We start from the raw sequence: 20,572 nt of genomic DNA on the forward strand, positions 1-20,572 counted from the left end.
AATTTAAAATCAACACATGTACGCATATGATAAAGATCCAAAACCAAAATATTATAGTGTATACAGATCTCTCTTGACAGTTTTCTTTCAATAATTTCTACATTGCTCCTAGAATGACCTGGACATTGTCTAAGTTTAGAAAATTACCCGAATTATTGTTTTAAATGTCAGGACAATCTCATTGTCAGAAAAGCATTCATTTTCAGTTTTTAACTAGTACACTACATTTCTTAGAGGAAAAGTAAATACCAAGAAAGGAACCTAAGCAGGCATTAATGCAGGTGTCTTTCATATTGGTGATAAGGTATAATGATATCTCTAGCAACTACAAAGAACAGATGAACAAAAAAGCTCTAGTTCTAGACCAAAGCCTTCAGATACTAGACTATGCACTCTAGCCATTATCCATTGCTATATTTAAAACAGAATGCTGAAATTTAAGAGGTTGTGATAGATAATTAAAAACATAACCTGCAGAGTTGATCTCTACATTGCAGCTCTCCACCTTGAGAGGCCAGATACTGACCTTAGTTCCAGCAACACAAGAGCAACACCAGTAATATGTTTCAGAGTTCTCCACTGATTATCTTCAGAAAAGGCTAAAGTGGATTCTAATATTCCATATAAGAATTATTCAGTGGCTTAGTCCAAGGTTGATCTAATCCAGTATTTTTGTCTCCAGGAACTGGTCTATGAAGCAGTACATACAAGTGGTGGCAATTTTCTGCTGATTGTCTGATTTAAAAGGTACTATGCTTAAAAGATTTCATTTTTAGCTAACATAGCTAGTAGCTGGGGTATGCAATGAATTTGGATGAAGTCAGAGCTCAAGTGAAATTGGGCCACTTTGGTCAGTTCTGTTGTCTCCCAAGGTGAAGCAAGCTTCCCCAAAGTCGACTATGAAATGAACCTGCTTCAAAAGGAGGCTTTATTTGCAGCATGTGTTTTGGATATAATACGCACCCACAGACTTTGTTTCCAAACAATACCTTTTGTATGTCATTTCTCTAAACACAGCAGTGGAAGGAGGCACTGCAGATGATTCACTGGCAGGTGCATCTTCTAATCTTAGGGCATTGTTTTAGCACTGGTTCCAATCACTGTGTTTTGGGAAAAGCCAAGGATGGGACTTGAGAGTGCTTTTATGCCATCATGCTTCATTAAAAAAAAAAGCCTTAAACTGATTTTGATGCATCATAGCTTACTATCTTCCTGAAACTCTGATAGTTTCCTAAACTGACACAAAATCCATGGCGGGATGGGGGAATCCTCCCAACTGAAGCACTTCTCTTCTGCTGTTCCTATCCTTCTGAAACTTTGCAGGTTTCCTAAGACCACCTCTATGTTGTCTGCCCTTTTTAGAATAATAGACTCTAAAAGGAAAATAAGAGACAAGCATGCCATTTTTTGATACCTTCAAAATGTAAAGATACTTCTTTACAGATTTCTCCTTTGCAGAGAAATCCCTGCACTTTATCTGATACTTAACAGGCCAGGTCTCCTCAGAAAGACATAATTACCTTTTAAGGATTACTATGTATTCAAGGATCATCAATTTCTGGCATACTTAAAGTTATCAGGAGGTTTTCTTTAATTTCCCATGATAATTAAGGGGAGATATGCTGTATCAGATTTCCAAATTACAAGCAGGGCTTGGTACTTGAAGTGGATGGCTTCTCAATTGGTTTAAGAAGGATTAGGGCATTTTCTGAAGTACAGTGGCATCTTGGCTCATGAACTTAATCCATTCCACAACTCTGGTTGTGACCCAAGTCAAATTTTCCCATAAGATTCAATGTAAGTAAGGTTAATCCATTCTGGTCCCTCTGAATGTGGTTGTGAGCCAATTTTTGGTCACGAGCCAAGTCAAATTTCCCCATAAGGTTCAATGTAAATAAGGTGAATCTGTTCTGTAACTATTTTTTTTTTAATCAGAAAAAATTGAAACAAAGTGACACTAACCTAGGTGGGGGGGGGGGAGTTATTGTTTTGAGGGAGAGTTCCCCTCCATAAGGACATTGGGGAGATCTCTTTCAGGGGTTTCCTTTCTTCTTTGTCTCTTAGCTGCAAGGTCAATTTTGGTGAAAAATCTGTCTATAGTCACTTTTTTCCCCTGTGCTGCATAACCTTCCGGAAATGAGAGACCACATTATCGTTCATAAGATTCAACACTCTGTTTGTTACAATTATGTTGGGGTGGTGCTTCTCAAAGAAATCCTGGCACTCATTCCATTTTTCCATAACGGATTGTATCACATCACTGCTAACCTCCTCCCTGTCTTCCTCTTCCTCAGTGGAATCTCCTCAGCAAGTGCCTTCTGCTGCTCACTCTGGAGTTCAGCAAATTCTTCCATTGTCAGCTCCTCTATGTCTTCCCTGCACGAATGCAACTGCTATCGTGTCGTGGCCATCTCCCCACAGCGCGCCCGTGATCACGCACATCTTCCCTGCACAAACACAACTGTGATCATAGCCATCTCCCCACTCGGGAGGGGTGGGGGAGATGGCTGTGATCTTGGTTGCCACCCAATGTGGAGTCTGTGACCCAAGTCAAATTTTTCATGAAATTTTTGTTCGTGACCCGATTTGGTTGTGAACCAAGGTGTTCGTGAGCTGAGGCACCACTGTACTTAGCTACTCTAATATTTTACCAATATGCCAGTGTTTTAACAGTTTGTATATAATATCCTTATACTTAACAGTCTGCTTCTCCTATTCATAATTTCTCCCCTCACTGCCCTCCCCCATTCATCATATATAATACACAAAAATCCTGCAACTCCATGCATCTGATAAAATGGACCATAGTTCATGGAAGCTTATTCCAGAATATATAAGATGCTACAAGAGTCTTCCGCATTCTCACTGCAGTACGCTACCTTGAGTACCCTCAAATTTTTTTCAAAATATTAAGACAGTACTCAGACTGTTTCAACAAATCCAAGTTTTGATGCAGAACAGTCTGTTACTTATAAGAATGCACTTTGGACTAGAAGAAATAATTAGGCAACTATGTTCCTTTAAAAAAATGGGATCTTAAAGCTATACAAAATAACACTGAATGACAATTTTAAAAATATAAAGACACCATTCTAAGAAAAGCAGCAAATGAGACTTAGTAGATTTCAATCATTTCATAGGAAAGTAATTACTTCATAGTAAAGTGGCACTGCAAACCCAACACAACTGGCACTCAAATCTAATCCAATATTAAGCTTCTCACAAAAGGGAAAGCAGATTGCCCCAGGAGAAAGCTTAATATTCTATCCTCCCTGGCTCCACTGCCTTTTAGTATTGTGTGAGGAGCTGAATTTTCTGTGACCTCAGCTTTCATCAACAGGCCCTGAGGCAAATCTACCCTTCACCTCTGTGATGTTCCCCTAGTTGGAGGAAGTAGAAAACACTCTTCTTATTCACATCCATCTAACCCAAGCTTTGCAAAAATCTATGAGCAGCTCATGTCATTAAAGGTGTCAGCAAGTATTCCCTGAGTAACCAAGTCACTAGCGTAAACCTTGAAAGTTGCAGTTCCATTTGAAATGTTTCTAGTACATTTTGTTGCAGGAAGATTCAACATGAAACTGCAATACTGCTTGAGACATGGTGTTTTAACAACAGTGACCTTCTCCTCTTTCTCATACCCCAGTCACACCCCTGAGCACAGGGTCTGTTAAGAAAAAATGGTGGCAGCTCATTCTTAACCATGGCTATTCTATCTTCCTTGGCATACAAGGCCACTCTCAACCCTCCTCTGCAGATTGGCCTGGAATAGCCAATCCTGAACAAGAGATGAGTAGAATCTGCTTGAGAGAAGTGGCCTTCTGTAACTGGGAAATCTGCAAGCTAGGACTGGTCACCTCATCCCCATATCAAAATGCAATAAAATCTGGTTTTATTTGGTTTTATTTTATTTAAATGCTAACTTTTTCTTCTCTTTTTATTATCATAGTTTTTAAAATGTCATTTTAATATCCTGTTCTATGAATATCTAACTTGTGCTTTTATTTTAAATGGTATTTTTATTGGTGTTAGTCCCCTTGAATTCCACTTTCTGCTAGAAAGGCAGGGTATATTTAAGCAAGCCAGTGAGAAGTGATGGTTAGAGTATTGACTGCAACTGGAAATATGTGGGTTCAAATGAAGCTCACTGGCTGACTTAGGCCTAGCCAGTAATCCTAAACGTACCTCATATGGTAATCAGGAGGATAAAGTGGAAAGGAGGATCATGAACAAAGCTTTGGGCTCCTTGGAGGGCATAAATGTATCAAATAGTAATTTATTAAAAGTTAAACATGCAAACTATAATTAACAAGGTTACATCTTTTAAAAAGGCTTGGTTTGAAGTAAATCTGGAACTGAATTTAATGCAAACATACATGTATCAGTATATACTGACAATCACTTAAAATCGCATCATGGTTTATTAAAGTCTATTCCCTACTGAAAAGCCTAACTCTCTGACAACTGAAAATAAGCAAGATAAAAATGACACAAAGTAATACATTCTATTTCTGATCCTGATCTTCCTCCTAGGCTGAGCAACTAGCACAAATTCAGAAGTGGTAGCATCCATGTTGTATGTTATCAGGATTATCCACAGAACTGACACAAGTAATACTGTACTTCTATTTTATATCTTCTAACTACCCGACCTCTGTGATTTATTCTTCAAACTACTAATAATTATAATTTTACCAAATAGCACAGAAATTTACTTTGCATCTCAACACTATCTGGCCCAATTACTCCTCTTTTGTAGAAATGTATGGCCATTTACAGCTTAATCCTGTGCATGTTTACTCAGAGTTGAGTGCCACTTTGAGACTTGTTTGCAAATATGTAAGACTGTGGAACTGTAGCCTTACTCTTCAAGTAAGTCTTCGTCAGTATTTTTTGCATATAGCCAAAAAGAAACTTCCCTCTTGTGTTCCAAGCAGATATAATTCTGCAGTGCATGACAAAGGTTTTGGATTTAATTTAAACCAATATGTTTCAACCATTACAGCAACCGGTGTTATGCATAACTGTTCAGAACTAAAAATTATTTAACAATAGGGAATAATTTGAATCACTAAGTTTTCAAGACTACCCAGAGAACAAATTTTGGACTACCAAATCAAATTCAAATTCAGCACTATCTGTGAGTAAACACATATAGCACTAATAAAAATCCTCCTCACATCCCAACTAAAAGTTTTCTCAGTAGTCTGCCTATTTAGCTCAAAGCCTTAGACAGCTATTGAGGCATACCTCCATATAAGACCTTTTCAATAAATGACTGTGTAAAATATATTCAGTGACCCTTATGTAATTAATATTTACTTTCTGTTGAATACACAATTCCCTCTGAAATACATTCAGATTTAAGGTCAGTTTAGTGTATTAAGCTTTTTGGTATCTAGAAATACTCTCAACACAATCCAGTTTTACAAGTGTGTGTGTGGCGGAATGACACATTTTTTCTGAATATACATATGCCCCCTGCCAGTCTAATACTTTAAATGACTATAAATGGGAGATTACAGAGAAAGTCTCTTTGTTAAAGTTTACTTGATGCATAGTAATTAGTTTCTATTAAAGAAAATAACAGATCCCACAAATCCTCTGCCAATTTATTCAAATTCCCAAAATTTATTCTGCTATTTCCCAACAGAAAATAAAATATAATTACCTATTAATTAGGTTTTAGTCCATTGTGACACTATTAAAACCAAGTTTAGTACTTTGCTTACAGGTGCATGACCAGTGCCCTACCAATTTGTGTTCAAAATTTACAGCTTGCCAGGCTGTTCTCTCCTTGCTCCCTTGACCCCAGCTGTCCTTATTAATGAATATGTGATATATTGATATATTTTGCAAGTAAGGCCAATTATGTGAAAATGAACACTCAAGTAAATTTTGCTTTGTAGTGTGTAAATCCATTTTAATGTACTATTTTGCTGCTAATCAGAAACAAATGTTCATTTACAACTATACATTCTGAACCCTATCTCTAACAGACAATACCAAGTATTATTGGTATATATTAATATTAAGAATTATTACATTGCACTTACATCCCATATTTTCCACTTGTGAGGAATACAACATTGCTTTTTCAGTTCCATTTTATTCTCACAACAACAATTCTGTGGGTAGGTTAGGCTGAGAGGAATGACTGACCCAAAGTCATCCAGTGAGCTTCACAGCTGAGTGAGGACTGGAACCTGGATCTCCCACATGCTTAGTTCAACACTAACCACCACACCACACTGTACATGAAAAATGTAATCATATGCAGTTCAATGTGAGTGGGAAATTTCCTACCAGAATATTTTTCTTTGAAACTTTTACCACATTTAAAGACTGATCAACTTTAGACGATGCAACATAATGAATAAATGCATTATAAATTAAATTGGGCAACTGTAATGGATATAATATTAAGCAAAAATCAGACTAGTTAATTACTTTTCTTCAGGTGCCTATTATTTGGAAGCCTCTTTTGGATGCACGGCTTAATGTGGTGGAGCTTTTGAGAATGTTGGAGAAGCTGAAAACAATGCTGCCAGAAGGTCAAACTCTCACTATGCTGGTCTCCCAGCATTGTCACCCAAGGTGGAGTGGTCAAAGACAAACACCAGAGTAAGAGACATCCATTTTCTGAAGGAGTAACAGTCACATCAGCAGAAGAGAATTGAGGGTGGAGAGATACCCTCTTGAAGGGTAGACTCCTGGACAGCAATGGTAGTTAAAGAGTTCACTGGTGGAGGATCTTTCACAAACAAGGGCAATAAATGCCCAAGCTAATTCTAGTTAATACTATGCAGAAAAAGACAATGATAAACCACTTCTGAATATTTCTTACCTTGTAAACTCTATAATGAAACAATCCAAAATGAAACGAGATAGTGCTAGAAGATGAAACTCAAAAGGTCGAAAGATACTCAACCAGCTACTGGTGAAGACTGGACAAGTACAAACAGTGCTGATGTGCTAGATCAAAGCTAAAGGGAAATCTATGCTGCACAACAAACACTGCAAAAAAATACAATTGGAACATGCAATGTGAGAAGTATAAATGAGGGAAACTAGAAATCATAAAGCGAGAAACATTAAATATATCAGTACTTGGTGTGAGCAAGATAAAGTGGACTGGAATGAGACATTTTCAATCAGACAAAGTGTTTTACTCAGGAAATGAGACACTCAGAAAAAATGGAGTGCTCTAACACTAAGGCAAGATATAGCATAGGCAGTAAGAGACTATAATGCAGAGCCTGACCAAATAGTATCAATCAGAATTTTCAGAAAACCTATCATCATCAACCTATCAAGTTTATGTTCCAACAAATAACACACCAAAAAAAGACACGCTGAAAATCATAGGTGACTGTAATGCTAAAGCATAAAATGTTACAGAATCAAATACTGTGGGAAAATTTGGTGTAGGGGTCAGAAACAAAGCAAGATAATTACTCCTAAAATGTTGTGAAGCCAACAAACTTGTTCATTGCAAATACATACTTCATATAACTAATCAGACAATCATTCACATGGATATCACCATATGGCCATCTAGAAATTAAATAAATGACATAATTGGAATTAGCAGATGAAGAAGTATATTTTCACTGCCAAAGCAGAGTTAGAAGTGACTGTGGTGGTGAACATAAACCATTAATATATATAAATCAGGATTTGCTGAAAAAGATCACTAACAGAAGTTCAGTACCAAGATACAGTACCAATTCCTGAGGAATGTTAAATTCCACACAAATAACAGATTTGGATTACTGAATTCGGCTGAGCTTGAACCAGATGAAATGTAGACTGAAACCTGAAATATTGTTTGAAAAGAATGGAAAAGGACAATTACTGTAGCAAAAAACTAAAAATAAAAGGCTAGATGGATGATGGAAGAAACACCAACAATTGCCAAGTCATGGTGAGAAGAAAAAGCAAAAAATGTCAGAAATAGGGTCAAAATCCTGAATATAACTTTTCAGTCACTATCACATAGAGACAAAAAGAGCTATTACAATTACCTGTGTACAGAAATAAAAAAGGCAAAACAAGCAACTTTCTTCCAGAAGACTGAAGAAATCAAACAGAAATTCAAACCTTGATTAGGAATTCTGAAGGACAAACAAGTAGGCATATTATATAAAAGGAAAAACAAAATAAAGAGAAGGTGAAAATGATATATGGAAGAACTATACAGAAAAGATAAAAAAATGACAGACTCATCTGAAGAGGAATCTCATGATTCTTTATATACAATTTCTATTCCTTTCTGCTCTCAACAAAAGCATGTTTTTTCAAAAGTTCAAACCTGTCAATTTCCTGACAATGACAAATGCATGTAATGCATTTCAAAATCCTGCACTGGAAACTGGAACTGGCAGAACAATCGGCATCAATATATATTGATGTATACAACATCTTGTATTGCTGAGAGATGGCATACAAGATGTTACTTTCCCAAATTAATTCCCAGAATCAACAGATGGTTGGTGGGCCAGTCTTAGTAAAAGCTTTCTCTCATAAAAATCAAACTATTATTTTCTTACACATTTTTCTATAGACATGGGAGGGAAACCTACACATTCTGAATGTTCTTCAGATGCAGTGAGATAAACCACTTATATGCTAAATGAACAGCAAGTAAAGGTCTTATCAAGATCTTAAAGTATTTATTACCAGAAGTTAAAGGGTTTTTTTTAAAATGAAATATAAGCATACAATAATTTTAGCAAAGTATATGTACATCATGTGTACAAGACTAACTGCATGTACATCATGTGTACAAGACTAATTGCATGTGGTTTCTGAACTAGAATGTCTGGTTTTATTATGAAAACAAAATATTCAACACTGTGAAGGTGCAGATTATTTTTATTGTGGCAGGAAGTTAAAAGTAACCCCCACTTTTACTTCTCCACCTTTTTTTGTGTTACACCAGAAACTGAAATGGATTTAACTGGCATTGTTACTATTTGTCATATACAAGATACTCAGAACTATGTAGGTGCAGATTATTTTTATTGTGGCAAAGTTAAATGTTCATGGCTCAAAAACAAACTGGGACTTGTTGGTTGCATAAGTATTCACTGTAAAATGCCTAAATAAGCTTTGCTGCCTCCAGATTGGAAGTAGCGGAATTAATTCGACCTGTATACAAGTCCAGTGCTACATGGTATCAGATTAAATATACTTGTTTCTGAAAAGCACCTGAATTTCTTGGCGAGCATTTCTAAACAAACAGCATCATGTTTCAGGAAGGACCAAAACAACACTGGAATACAGCTATGTAGCAGCACCAATCAGGGTTGGGTTATACAAAAATCCTAAACTACTGTATGACTATTCCCTTGTTAAATCTGTGTGGCTTAACTGAGATTTTGCCTAGAAAAGGTCATCCACCCAAACTCATTGACCAATAAATAGCGCATTAGTCAAACATACAACCAAGTGGACAATCTGACTCTGAAGAGCTGGAGAGATCAGTAGCTGAGATCATGGGACAACTATTCACAATGACATTCTACAAAGCTAGGCTTTCTTTATTTAATTATTTTTAAATAAACTGCTCCATTTCCACAGGCACTGGGAGGTTTACAAGAAATTAAAACCAAACAAGGAGGTTTGTGGAGGAGCACCAAGAAGAAAGCCATTGCTGAAACAAACTTCTATCAAAAACCATTTGTAAAATTGCATATGGGACAGATCAAACATTTGGGAAAAGGTCCTCTGGTCTGATGAGCCCAACACTGAATTGTGTTTGGCTTCAGTATAAAATACTGTGTGTGGAGCAAAGCCAATAATGCTGATTCCGCTAAGAACACCATCCCCATGGTGAAGCATCTTGGCAGTAGCATCATGTTGTGTGGCTGTTTTTCCTTGGTAGGAATTGGAAAACTGAACATGATTGAGGGCGAGATGGATGGAGCCAAATACAGAGCAGCTCTACATAAGAACCTGTTTCATATTGTTAGGATCCTTGAATGGGACCGAGCAGGAAAATGACCCTAAACAAATAGTCAAATACCCTGGAGTGGTATTCAAAAAAGAACTTGAATATATTAATCTATTTTATAGCCTACCTTCTTTCCTTTCAAAGAACTCAAGGTGGCTTACACAATTCTCCTCTTCCTCCTATCAGTTTTGCCACACAACAACACTGTGAGGTAGGTTGGGCTGAGAGTCTGTGACTGGCTCAAAATCACCCAATTAGCTTCATGGCTGAAGCGGGGACTAGAACCCAGATCTCCTGGGTCCTAGCCCTGTACTCCACTACTCTACATTGTCTTAGTATGGCCTAGTCAAAGCCTAGACTGAATCTGACTGAAAATCTGTGGCAATCCTTGAAAGGTACTGTTCAATCAACAGTCACCAACTAACCTGACAGAGCTGGAGCAGTTCTGCCAGGAAGAATGGGCAAAACCTGAAGAATCCAGATGTGCAAAGTTGACCCACAAAGACTTCTAGCTGTAATTGCTGCCCAAAAGTGCTTCTATCAAGTATTGACTCAGAGGGGTGAATGTTTATAGAACCAACAAGTGCCAGTCTTTTTTTGCTCACTTAACTTTTGTGCCACACTAAAAATATTTTATAGCTTCAGTGTTATCTTTTGTAAGTCAGTAATAATGCTAATTAAATTCCTTTCAATTCCAGGTTGTAACATAACAAAATGTGGAAAAGTCAAAGGAAGGTGAATATTTCTGCAAGGCACTGAAGCTGACCAGATCTTATTCTACATTATTGGCAGCTCCTATTCAGAATGAGAACAGCATAGTCAAAATAAGCCCGTATTGTAGCACTCTGACTCCATCTCTCACATGAAGTCTGGAGCTAGCTTCTTGCTACCAAGCTACTCCCTCCAACAGAAAATAGGAACATTCTCACAACCTCCAAAATTCTGCTAAAAGGCATAGAACAAAAATCTTTTATAAATTTCCAACATAATTTGCTTGTGCAGATATACTTCTTAAACAACTTTAACTATCAAGTTCAGTTTTTTCTAAACCAAACAGAAACTGTGACATTTATACTTTCCATCATTTCAGCTGACTCATTAATGTTTACTTACTGTGTAGAATTAGTGGACAAACTATTTTTTTTCTTGCCCATAAAGAAATACATGGACATTTATTGGAAAACTATTAGGTTATGTTGAAGAAAAAGAACCCCCAAGATATTTCTAGTGAATTTACTTGTAGATGTTTCCTACATACCATGCTTCTATGATGACTGCTTTTATGTACCTCTAAGTTGCTTTGATCATGTACCTCTAAGTTGCTTTTTAGTAACATTTGAAGGGGCAATTTTCCAATGAGTATTAAGCCAATAGCAGCTAAACAAGAGAAATGAGAAAGCACAAACCAATTAACTGCATTTCAAAGAGCTTGGTAAATGAAAGGAGAATTGCCATATGCTAACTTAGGACCTTCAACCCAGATAGATAACTACTATATTCCTCAAAGATGATACTGGGTTTTCCCCTTTACTAATACATAATAATTAGGTATACACAGTATTTTTAATGGCATATGGAGCCCTTCCTACCACATATCAGATCTGCTCACCAAGCTGAACATGTTTCACGACTGGCAAACTACACTGATCTCTAGTAACTCATTTCCTGAAAGGGCATCATACTGAACTCATTAATGGAAAAACATGCAGGCTATCAATTAGCATACAGAAAACACAGTCTAAATTGCATGCATTTATTTTCCTCTTAAGTAGGCCTTAAGCCAAAAGAAAATTAGATAGTTGATATGTTTTTTCCCGAAATGGTAGTTTATGCAAAATATATTAGTTTGTTCTCAAGTTCTGCTGAAGAGAAACATTGAAATTTTACCACAAATGTAAGTATTAAAGGGGGTATCTTTTTAAAAAAATGTGGATGACACTTAGGTATGAACCAACATTATCTTAACAATGGATGGGAGACAGCTGAGTTAATCAGATAGTTAAAATAGAAAACATGATTTCTGGACATCATTTTTTTTACATGCCGAACACTAACCCTTCTTCAATCTATCTCATTCTTCACTCTCTGCAACTGGGTATTTACTTCATATGATAAACACAGGACTGACTAAATGCAATTAGAACCAAGGTGTAAATTTTAACTTAGTATCTTTTCAGAAATAACAGGACAAATTAAATATGTCCATATGAAGCTGTCATAGTTTAAGATAAAGTATTGATATGCCTGGCCCAATATAGTCACCCTTTAACATGCAGAAGCTCTGGAAGGTCTAGGGCAGAAGTCTAATCCAACTACCTGTAGATGCTGGAAATGGAATCTGGGGTATCATGCATGCACGCACTGTTCTCCCAACCTCTCCAGCTCTTGTCCAGCTTTCCTATTAGCGATTGATGTCCAACTTCTAAGGATACTTTCACAGGATTTACATTATGAATTGAGGCAGTCAAACTTTATTTGGGGCATGAGAGATGACCAGCTGTTTCACCATGCTAGTAATCACACACTTGAGGAGAAATGTAGCTCCCAGATTTTGTTTGTTTCTCAACAGGTGGAAATCCATGCCTACTCCATCCATAGAAACCTCAGGAGTAGATTGCAAGAAATTATTACATCATTAAGAAATGCTAATAAACAGTAGATATGGGGCCAAGACAGTAAACATGAGGACATACAGTGACTGCATGTTATCTGGGAGCTGCAGAATTTGCTGCAGAACAATTGCTGTCGAAATTAAACAATCAGCATTTGCCACAGTGACTAAACATCCACAAAACCAGTTCTGATGTGGAGTTAATAGAAGGAGAGCTCATTTCATGCATATGTGAAAGAATGATAAGCTTATCTAGACCAACATTGGACTTTCTATAAGCATTTCCTCTAAGTAAACATGTAACAGCTGGTTACTCAATTCTGAGCTTGAAAAAAATAGATGTGTCATAGAGCAAACTCATTAGGTAATATAAGTCTACTTGAGGACAAGTATGGTCAGATAGAAACAGAAAGCCCATATCAATCTCCTGTTTTTATTTTCTACCAGTTGCTCACGATTGCATTGAATCATCCAACTATGTAGGGATATACATTAATATAAGTTTATTCAGTATTTATATACTCTAAAGTATGTCCCATTGAGTTGAGTTCAGATAAATAAATATAAGGTTTCAGCATAGATTAGAAATCATTCTTTCTGAACTCCTTATCAGGTAATTAAAGCTGTAAAACGAAAGTTAAATAGCTACTGCAACTATGAAACTACCTGCAAGATCCCCAGTGCCACTGCCAATTGTGGACCAAGAAATAAAAACAACAGTGAGCTGACTCATTTTTAAAAGTTCTCTCATATGCGTTCCAACAGCAGCAGAACTGGAACAAATAATATTTCCTTTGAGATGTGGGTGAAGATATTTTTGGAACAAGATGTTTTACTGCACAGAAGTAAACTATAAAAGACAATTAGGAAACCATCCAATAATGTTGAATAACATTTGCAAATTAAACAACTATAGGTTATATACTTTTGTGATTTGTCACTTACAGTCAAAGAATGGATGATGCACATCATGGCACTATTACCCTGGGTACCTGAATGCAGAACCCAGAATTCCATGTTTGGATGTCATGGTAAACATAACGGAGATACAGGTTTTGCATCCTTGGGATGCTTAGCTCAGTAGAAGTGATTAGGTGGCCAGGAGACAGGATGCTTTCTCATTCCCACTCATTTGCAACTATTCAGGGTTTTGTAAAACCTGGGGTAGTTGTGAAGTGTGAACAGGGTAAAAATCACTTTTCTTTAAGGCTGCCTTTAAAGGCAAACAGATAGAAGCAGTTGAAAAAAATAAGTCTGCAAAAACATTATAAAGTTTTACTGCTTAGAAGGGGATATAGTGTGGAAGTTCCAACTATTTATTAAATAGATTTGTAATGTATATCACAGAGAAATTTGGTTTAAATTACATTCAAACTGTAAATTTAAATGCAATTTAAACAATAAATATATACATGCATACTGCTGTTGGGGGAGAGTCCACTGCATCTTAGTTTTAAGAGAAACAGTGGTGATGACAGGAAGAAAATTAATACATTTGAAACATGGTTCTGGAGGAGAGCTTTGCAAATACAGTGGACTACAGAAAAGATGAACAAGTGGGGCCTAGATCAAATCAAGCCAGAACTTTCCCTAGCAGTAAAAATGGACAAAACTGAAGATATCATAATTTGGACATATCATGAAAGGTAAGTCTCACTGAAGAAGACAATCATGCTAGAGAAAGTCAAAGGGAGAAGAACAAAATGAAGACAGAATACAAGATGGACTGACTCTATAATGAAAGCCACAGCCTTGAATTTGCAAGAGCTGAGCAGGACTGTCAAAGACAGGATATTCTGCATGGTGCTTATTCATAGAGTCATTAGAAGTAGGAGACAACTTGAAGGCATATAATGACAAATAGTGGCAATGCAGTGGAAGATAGAAAGGCAAGTAACCCAGGCAAGACAGTGTGTTTGCCCTGCCCAGCTATGTGTGTTCAACCTATTCTGAAGTGTGTTGAATTCCTCCAAAAGTGCAGGCTTGGAGGTATTCTTGGATCCAGTACTGTCACTAGAGGAACAGATGGGCTTGGTGTCATGGAGAGCCTTGTTTGGACAGACATAGCCTGGTGAGGTAATCTCTTATCTAGATTGCTACAGTGCACTACATACACATGGGTCAGCCTAAAGTCATGAAATTTCAGCTAGTCCTAAATAGGGTAGCAAGCTTTTTAATGGGGACTACTGGCTAACATGACTACGTTATGGCAGTACTTTTTCATCTGTATTGGTCGCCAGTCAATTTCTGGGCCTGATTCAAAGAACTGTTATATACATTCAGAGACCTAAATGGCTTGGGGGCAGCTTACCTGGGGGAGCATCTCCTCCCATATACCTGTTCAAAACTTACATTTATCTCCAGTGGTCCTTCTCTGGGAGCTCCCACCAAAAGAAGTCAAGTATGTAGTTACTAAGAAGAGGGCCTTTTCTGTTATGGTGGCCAGAATATAAAATAAACTTCCCACAGAGGCACACCTAAGCACCTAAATTCTGTGGGTTTTTTGACACAGGTGAAAACCTTATTTTTTCAACCTATTTTAATCTTTCTGTTTCTGTATTTTAAATCTTTGCACTGCTGCTAGGTTTTAGTTGATGATTATTATTTCATACCATAGTTTTAAACGTTTATCTTGTATTTAACTAATGTGAATAGTTTGGATAGCTTTGGCTGTTGGATGATATGAAAAATAAACAAAATTTTACATTAGCCAACTTACCTGGAAAACTCAGATCCAAATGCCCTTTCACATGAGTTTTATGTGTGGCTCTGAACAAGTTACTTGCTCAGCCTTGTTTAACACTTTACTATTTGCATCCAGCACAATACCATGTCTAGAATATATGAATACCATTTTGGTTGGAAATACTGTATGTACACTTCTTTTCCACAATTTAAATATTGGATTTTTAATCCTATTTTCCTCTGAAAAATTCAGGTTGGTGAACATGTCCAATTCTTTTTATCATCACCATCATCACAAGAACCCTATAAGAAGAGTTAAGATGAGAGTGGCTCAAAGGTCACCTAGTGAGTTTCATGGCTGAGTGGGGATTTAAGTCTGAATTTCCTCAGCAAAGTCTACTCCAATGCCCACCTAAACATCACTAATTCTCAACGAACGCTGCATATTGCAGCAAAAAATCCCAATCAATATGTATTCTGTACTTAGGAAACCAGAGCCAAGGGGAAATAGTACAACCCCCCCCCCCCCGGTCAACTAAATAGGGGCTTTGTGTTGCAATTTGATATGTTCACTTGGAACACCTGCGGAACTGATGAAGCTCATTCCCAAGTTAAATGCGTACTGGGGATCTCCGTCTAATAAGTACAATCCTAAACAGAGAGCAGCCGCCTCTGCCCCCCAATTAATTTGGGCGGATTCCTTTACGAAGGTTTTTGCCAAAACATTGCTAAAACACCGTTCCTTGAGAAGTAAACGCGTACTGGAATAAAGCAACTGATTGGCAAGTGGGGAGGGAAGGTGAGCGCGCAAGCGAAATTCACTGCAAAATGAGGCTTCACTACTAGGGCGGGAGGAGCAGCGCGGAAATTCTGTCGAGGTAGAAATAATAAGCAAGCGATACGGGTCAAGAGGGAATGATGCTTTCCAGTGAAAGCAGGTTCGCTTTTCGCGGGCAGGTGACTTTTTTCAGGGGGCGGGTAGTGGGGCGAATGAGGCTCGGAGTGTGACTCTCACCTTCCGTAAATTCAAGGCGAAGCGGTCGTTTCTCCTCCTCCTCCTCCTGCCCGTCCGGCTCCTCCAGCCCGACCTCTGTCCACGTCACGGCCTCTCTGGCCGGCAAGCTCACCAACGCGACCTCGAGGAGCCGTCCCCGTCCGCCTGGGCCTACAAAACAGCCGGCCAGCCGCCCCATGAAGGAGGAGCAGCGGAGCGCGGGGTACGATAGGTCCAAAGCGCCGGCCCGGGCCAGGCCAGGCGCAGGGCCGCCTCCTGCCTGGGGCAACGGGGAGTGTCCCCCGACCAAAGCCAGGGCTCCCGGAGAAGCCCCAGGCTTCCTCCGCTTCAGTCACCGCCCCTTCGCCCGGCCCCGGGGCCTTCTTGTCCCGCGACAGCGACAGGCTGGAGCGGCTACACCCCTCCCAACGGTGCCACCTGCCGCGGATAGGCCGCTAGAATAAGCTGAGGGAAGAGAGGCGCAAAAGTGCGGTTCGGGGAGTTAGGGATGGGGATGGGCGCCATCCTGCCCCCTTCGTTTCCCTGCCGCTGCCCTTGCGGGCTCTGCCCTTACCGTGCGCGGTTTACCGGTGCCCGTAAACGGTCTTTATGCAAGTTCTCCCCACACTGCATCCCTACTAATGGGGAAACAAGAAGGGGAATAATAGGAGCGTTCTGGAGGTCCATAGGAAATAATGGGAACTAAGAATGCCAAGAGACATGACCTGGCTTCATTGAAATCCATGCAAGCTACAAAGAAAGCATGGGGTGGATCATGAAAAGGAATGGAGTTAATAGAAAAATAAACAGATGGTTTGTTTATGTATTACGTTTGCAGCCCGACTTTTCGTTTTGCGGGCAAACTTAGGTGGCTTGCTGATTCTCCACCTCTCCATTTTCTCCTCACAACAACAACCCTTTGAGCTATTTAGGCTGAGAATCAATAAGGGGTCAAAAATCACCCTGTGAGCTTCCAAGAGCAGCTCAGAATCCAGATCTCTAAAGTCCCAGTCTCTAACCATCATGCCACACTGGCTCTCAAGTTGAGTATTACCCTTTCTATTTCATCATCTGTAATGTAATTTTTGATGTGTAATATTCATTAAGAACTTTCTCACTCAAAGGGAGAAATACTGGCTTGAAAGGGCTGTGACAAGCCTGATCTGGGCCTAGAATTGTGGCTGGTGTGGAATGGTGGCATGGTGCATGGTACCCTGACTACACTTGGGGACAATGCACATCCCAGTCTCAGAAGGCCTGGTCATTCCAGGACTATTATTCAAATTCCAGGAACCAACATTCCCATTGCAAGCCTGTGCTTTCACTCCAGGGAACCATGATTCTAGCTTGAGGCGGGAATAATTTCAATCCCAGCTTTATCAATACAGCACCAGCAGCCATAAATATTTTTCTAAACTTGTCATTCAATACCTAGGGCCCCTAGTTCCAGTTTCAGGAGCCTCAAGTTCTTTCTTTCCAGTCCAAGGAAGGTGTTCCTTTCAGTACTTGTCATTCTACTCCCAGAGCATATGATAAAAATCTCAGTGCTGTCCCAAAGTGGCTGTGATTCTATTGCTATTGCTATTCCCTGGGAAAAATATGCTAGTCCTGTCTTTGCAGACTCATGAACCATTATTCCATTCCTGGGACTGTCATGGTTTGTGGTTGTTATTACACATTATATCCCTTTCTAAGCTTTTAATACAGATTATTTATTTTTTAAACCTATTACAATAAACATAAAAATGACTTTGAAATAATGACATAGAAAGCACACTATAAAATAGGACTAGGTAGAACAGCTGGTAGATCTTTGTGTTATTTGCAGCATATGGGCAAGAATTTCTGACTATATTTTTGAACAATAGAAACAAGTTATTTTCATCTCTTGCCCTAAATTATACTACTGGCATGAAGAAAGCTTGGGATAATCAGGAATGAATTTTAATGTAGAAGAGCACTGAGTTCAGTTCAGTACTAATACTCAAAACAAATTCCTCGACTCAGACTCCTTTAATTTTTCTCTTACCTGAAGATCTGTAGTTCCTTAAATCTGAATCTTTTACACTGGGCTCCAGTTGGATCTCAGAGGTTCAGTAAATAACAAAGGTGGTTCCATAAAACTGGAGTCTTCCTGCTCCTGCTATAAGTAATCTCATTTCATTTTGGTCCCTGTGACCCACTCCTTTTGGTGATCCATTCTGTGCTTTATTTGTAGTGGACTGGAAACTTGCATTAATTTCAGTGAATCCCCATCCTGTCAAATGTCATCTTGTAGCTTCCATTATTTGTTATTTCTTTTAGACTTTCAGTTCACACCCATTATCCCTTCCTTTTCTTTCATTTTAGTACATCCCACCCAAGATGTAGAAAAAGTATTGGTTTTGATGAACTGAGTGCTATGGATGATGTACTTTGCACATGCTCAGAGTTACTCTTGCCTGTGCTAGGGCTGAGCTCTCACACTGACAACAGACTTGGTGTTGTCTCTCAGCCATCCAGCCTATCTTTTGCCTCATCTTCTCCCATAATGCAACAGACACATGAACATACAGCTAGCAACATACAAATAGCACCACGTCTTTATGCCCTTGAGTTGAATTAATTAGAAATCTTAATAGTGGTTTCTTTCTAAATCTTTCCCTACCCATCTTCCATAGTCAATGAAACATGGTTTTGAAGCCAATTCATAGCTCACCTTGCCTGGGACTACAGCAACACTACAGGCTTCAAGACAAGTCAATTGTGTAAAGCAACAAGCCCCAGCCCAGCAGATACAGTCCAGCCAATCAGAAGGTGTACCAAGTTGGGAAAGCCTGGCGCAGGGCAATTTTGGGTGTGCACCCTTTCAAGTTCTTGTTCTCCTTTCACTCCCTCTGCCAGCCAACCCATGCCTCACCTCTTCTCCCATCTCCACACCACTCATATTAACTCTTCCTATCCCAACTATTCTGTTACCCTGTGTCCTCTAACCCTGAGAGCTTGCCTCCATCACAGGCATCCCCTGCCTTTCCAGTTGCCCCCACCTTCCTAGCTTCACCTAACACTGATTCTTTCCTGCTATGATCCATTTTCCAAGTTGCATCCTCCATATGGATCGCTGTGATTTTGGTCCAGTAAACCCACTTCTGCCACCCCCAGCTGCAGCACACCCACTCACCATTGACACTCGCTGAACACAGCTGCCCTCTCCCTGACTCCTGAAGCAACTTCTTCATCACCACCTTCCCCCCCTCTGATTCCCATTTACTTAATTCCATTATTTTTTCTGTCTCCTATATTGTGATATCCCCCCCCCCCCCCCCCCCCCCTTCCCCCCCTTTTTTTTTTCCCTTTTTTTTTTTCTCCCCTTTTTTTTTGTTTCCCCCCCCCCCCCGCAAATACAGTACCCTGCACTTGTCTTACCTGGTGGTCTTTGGCTCCATTGTCTCCTGCTCTTTACTTCCAGCATATTCATCAGTCCTGCCAGTGATGGAATTACAAGGGATCCAGAGGGTCTTTTATCATTTGAAATGGCTGCCTTGGCTAGTATTTGATTTATTTTATATTCTTCTCACTTTGGATAAATTTGGGAAATCACCAGGTAATGCACATAAATGTCATTAAGGCTAATCCCCTTCCCCTTCCTGTATCTTGCTATTGTCTAAGAAACCCAAAAAGAGCATCCTGTCTTAACAATAATACAGCCTGTAAAAACTGAAGCTGGCTTCTGTCATAAGCTGCTTTCTGTAGCAGACTCTTCTGGGGGCATTTCAAAATACTTTCCCCTGTAACTCTGCTATGCTCCAAAAGCAGGCTTGCTTCTTCTTTTTGAGACACTCCTGCTGTTTCTTTGCTTCCCTTAGTGCCACTGGTAAGCCGAGGGAGACTTCCTTTTGCAAGGAGAATCAGGTGTTCAGAGAGCCGCTCCCTCCTCCCACTACTAAACCTCCTCCCCCTGGAGGGAGGTTAAGAAAGGAATCTCATTCAAAGAATGTGACAGTCTCACTCCACTGGCATGCACTTGTCGGCAAAATAGGACCTGTTGGGGTGGCAGGTGGAATACAGTCCTAAGACATCTGCTAGGAAAATGAGAAACGGATGTGTGGCTTGCTGCAAAAATTAGTCCCCAGATTTGGCTTCAGTGTCAGTTGTGGAATGTGTGAATAACAATAAGAAAGAAATTCCCATTTGTTGAACTGACATATTTCCCATGCCCAGGTCACATAATTTTAGAAGGACCAAAGGGGCTGGTTGCAGCTGATGGTCTTCTACTCATTACGCTTCCATGTTTTTTTTTTATTTTGCCAATTTTATTTCAAATTCTTTTTTTTTTCATAAAACA

The 20,572-nt window shown here is 39.1% G+C and overlaps 1 protein-coding gene across 4 annotated transcripts in view; it reads right to left on the bottom strand.

The window, feature by feature from the left end:
- The window catches only part of ZC3H12C (zinc finger CCCH-type containing 12C), a 48,006-nt gene extending 31,045 nt beyond the window's left edge, over positions 1 to 16,961 (bottom strand). For 2 of the 4 annotated variants that reach the window (XM_044441951.1, XM_044441949.1), the window contains exon 1: positions 16,270 to 16,657. The gene's annotated coding sequence lies outside the window, so the exon portion shown is untranslated. Of the gene's footprint in view, positions 1 to 2,127; positions 2,133 to 16,269; positions 16,658 to 16,822 lie in introns of those variants that run through there. The other 2 variants (XM_044441950.1, XM_044441952.1) reach the window with 2 other exon arrangements.
- Positions 16,962 to 20,572: the final 3,611 nt, after the last annotated feature.

The sequence above is a fragment of the Varanus komodoensis genome, unplaced genomic scaffold (assembly GCF_004798865.1).
Source record: "Varanus komodoensis strain SLA01 unplaced genomic scaffold, ASM479886v1 scaffold4, whole genome shotgun sequence".
NCBI lineage: Eukaryota > Metazoa > Chordata > Lepidosauria > Squamata > Varanidae > Varanus > Varanus komodoensis.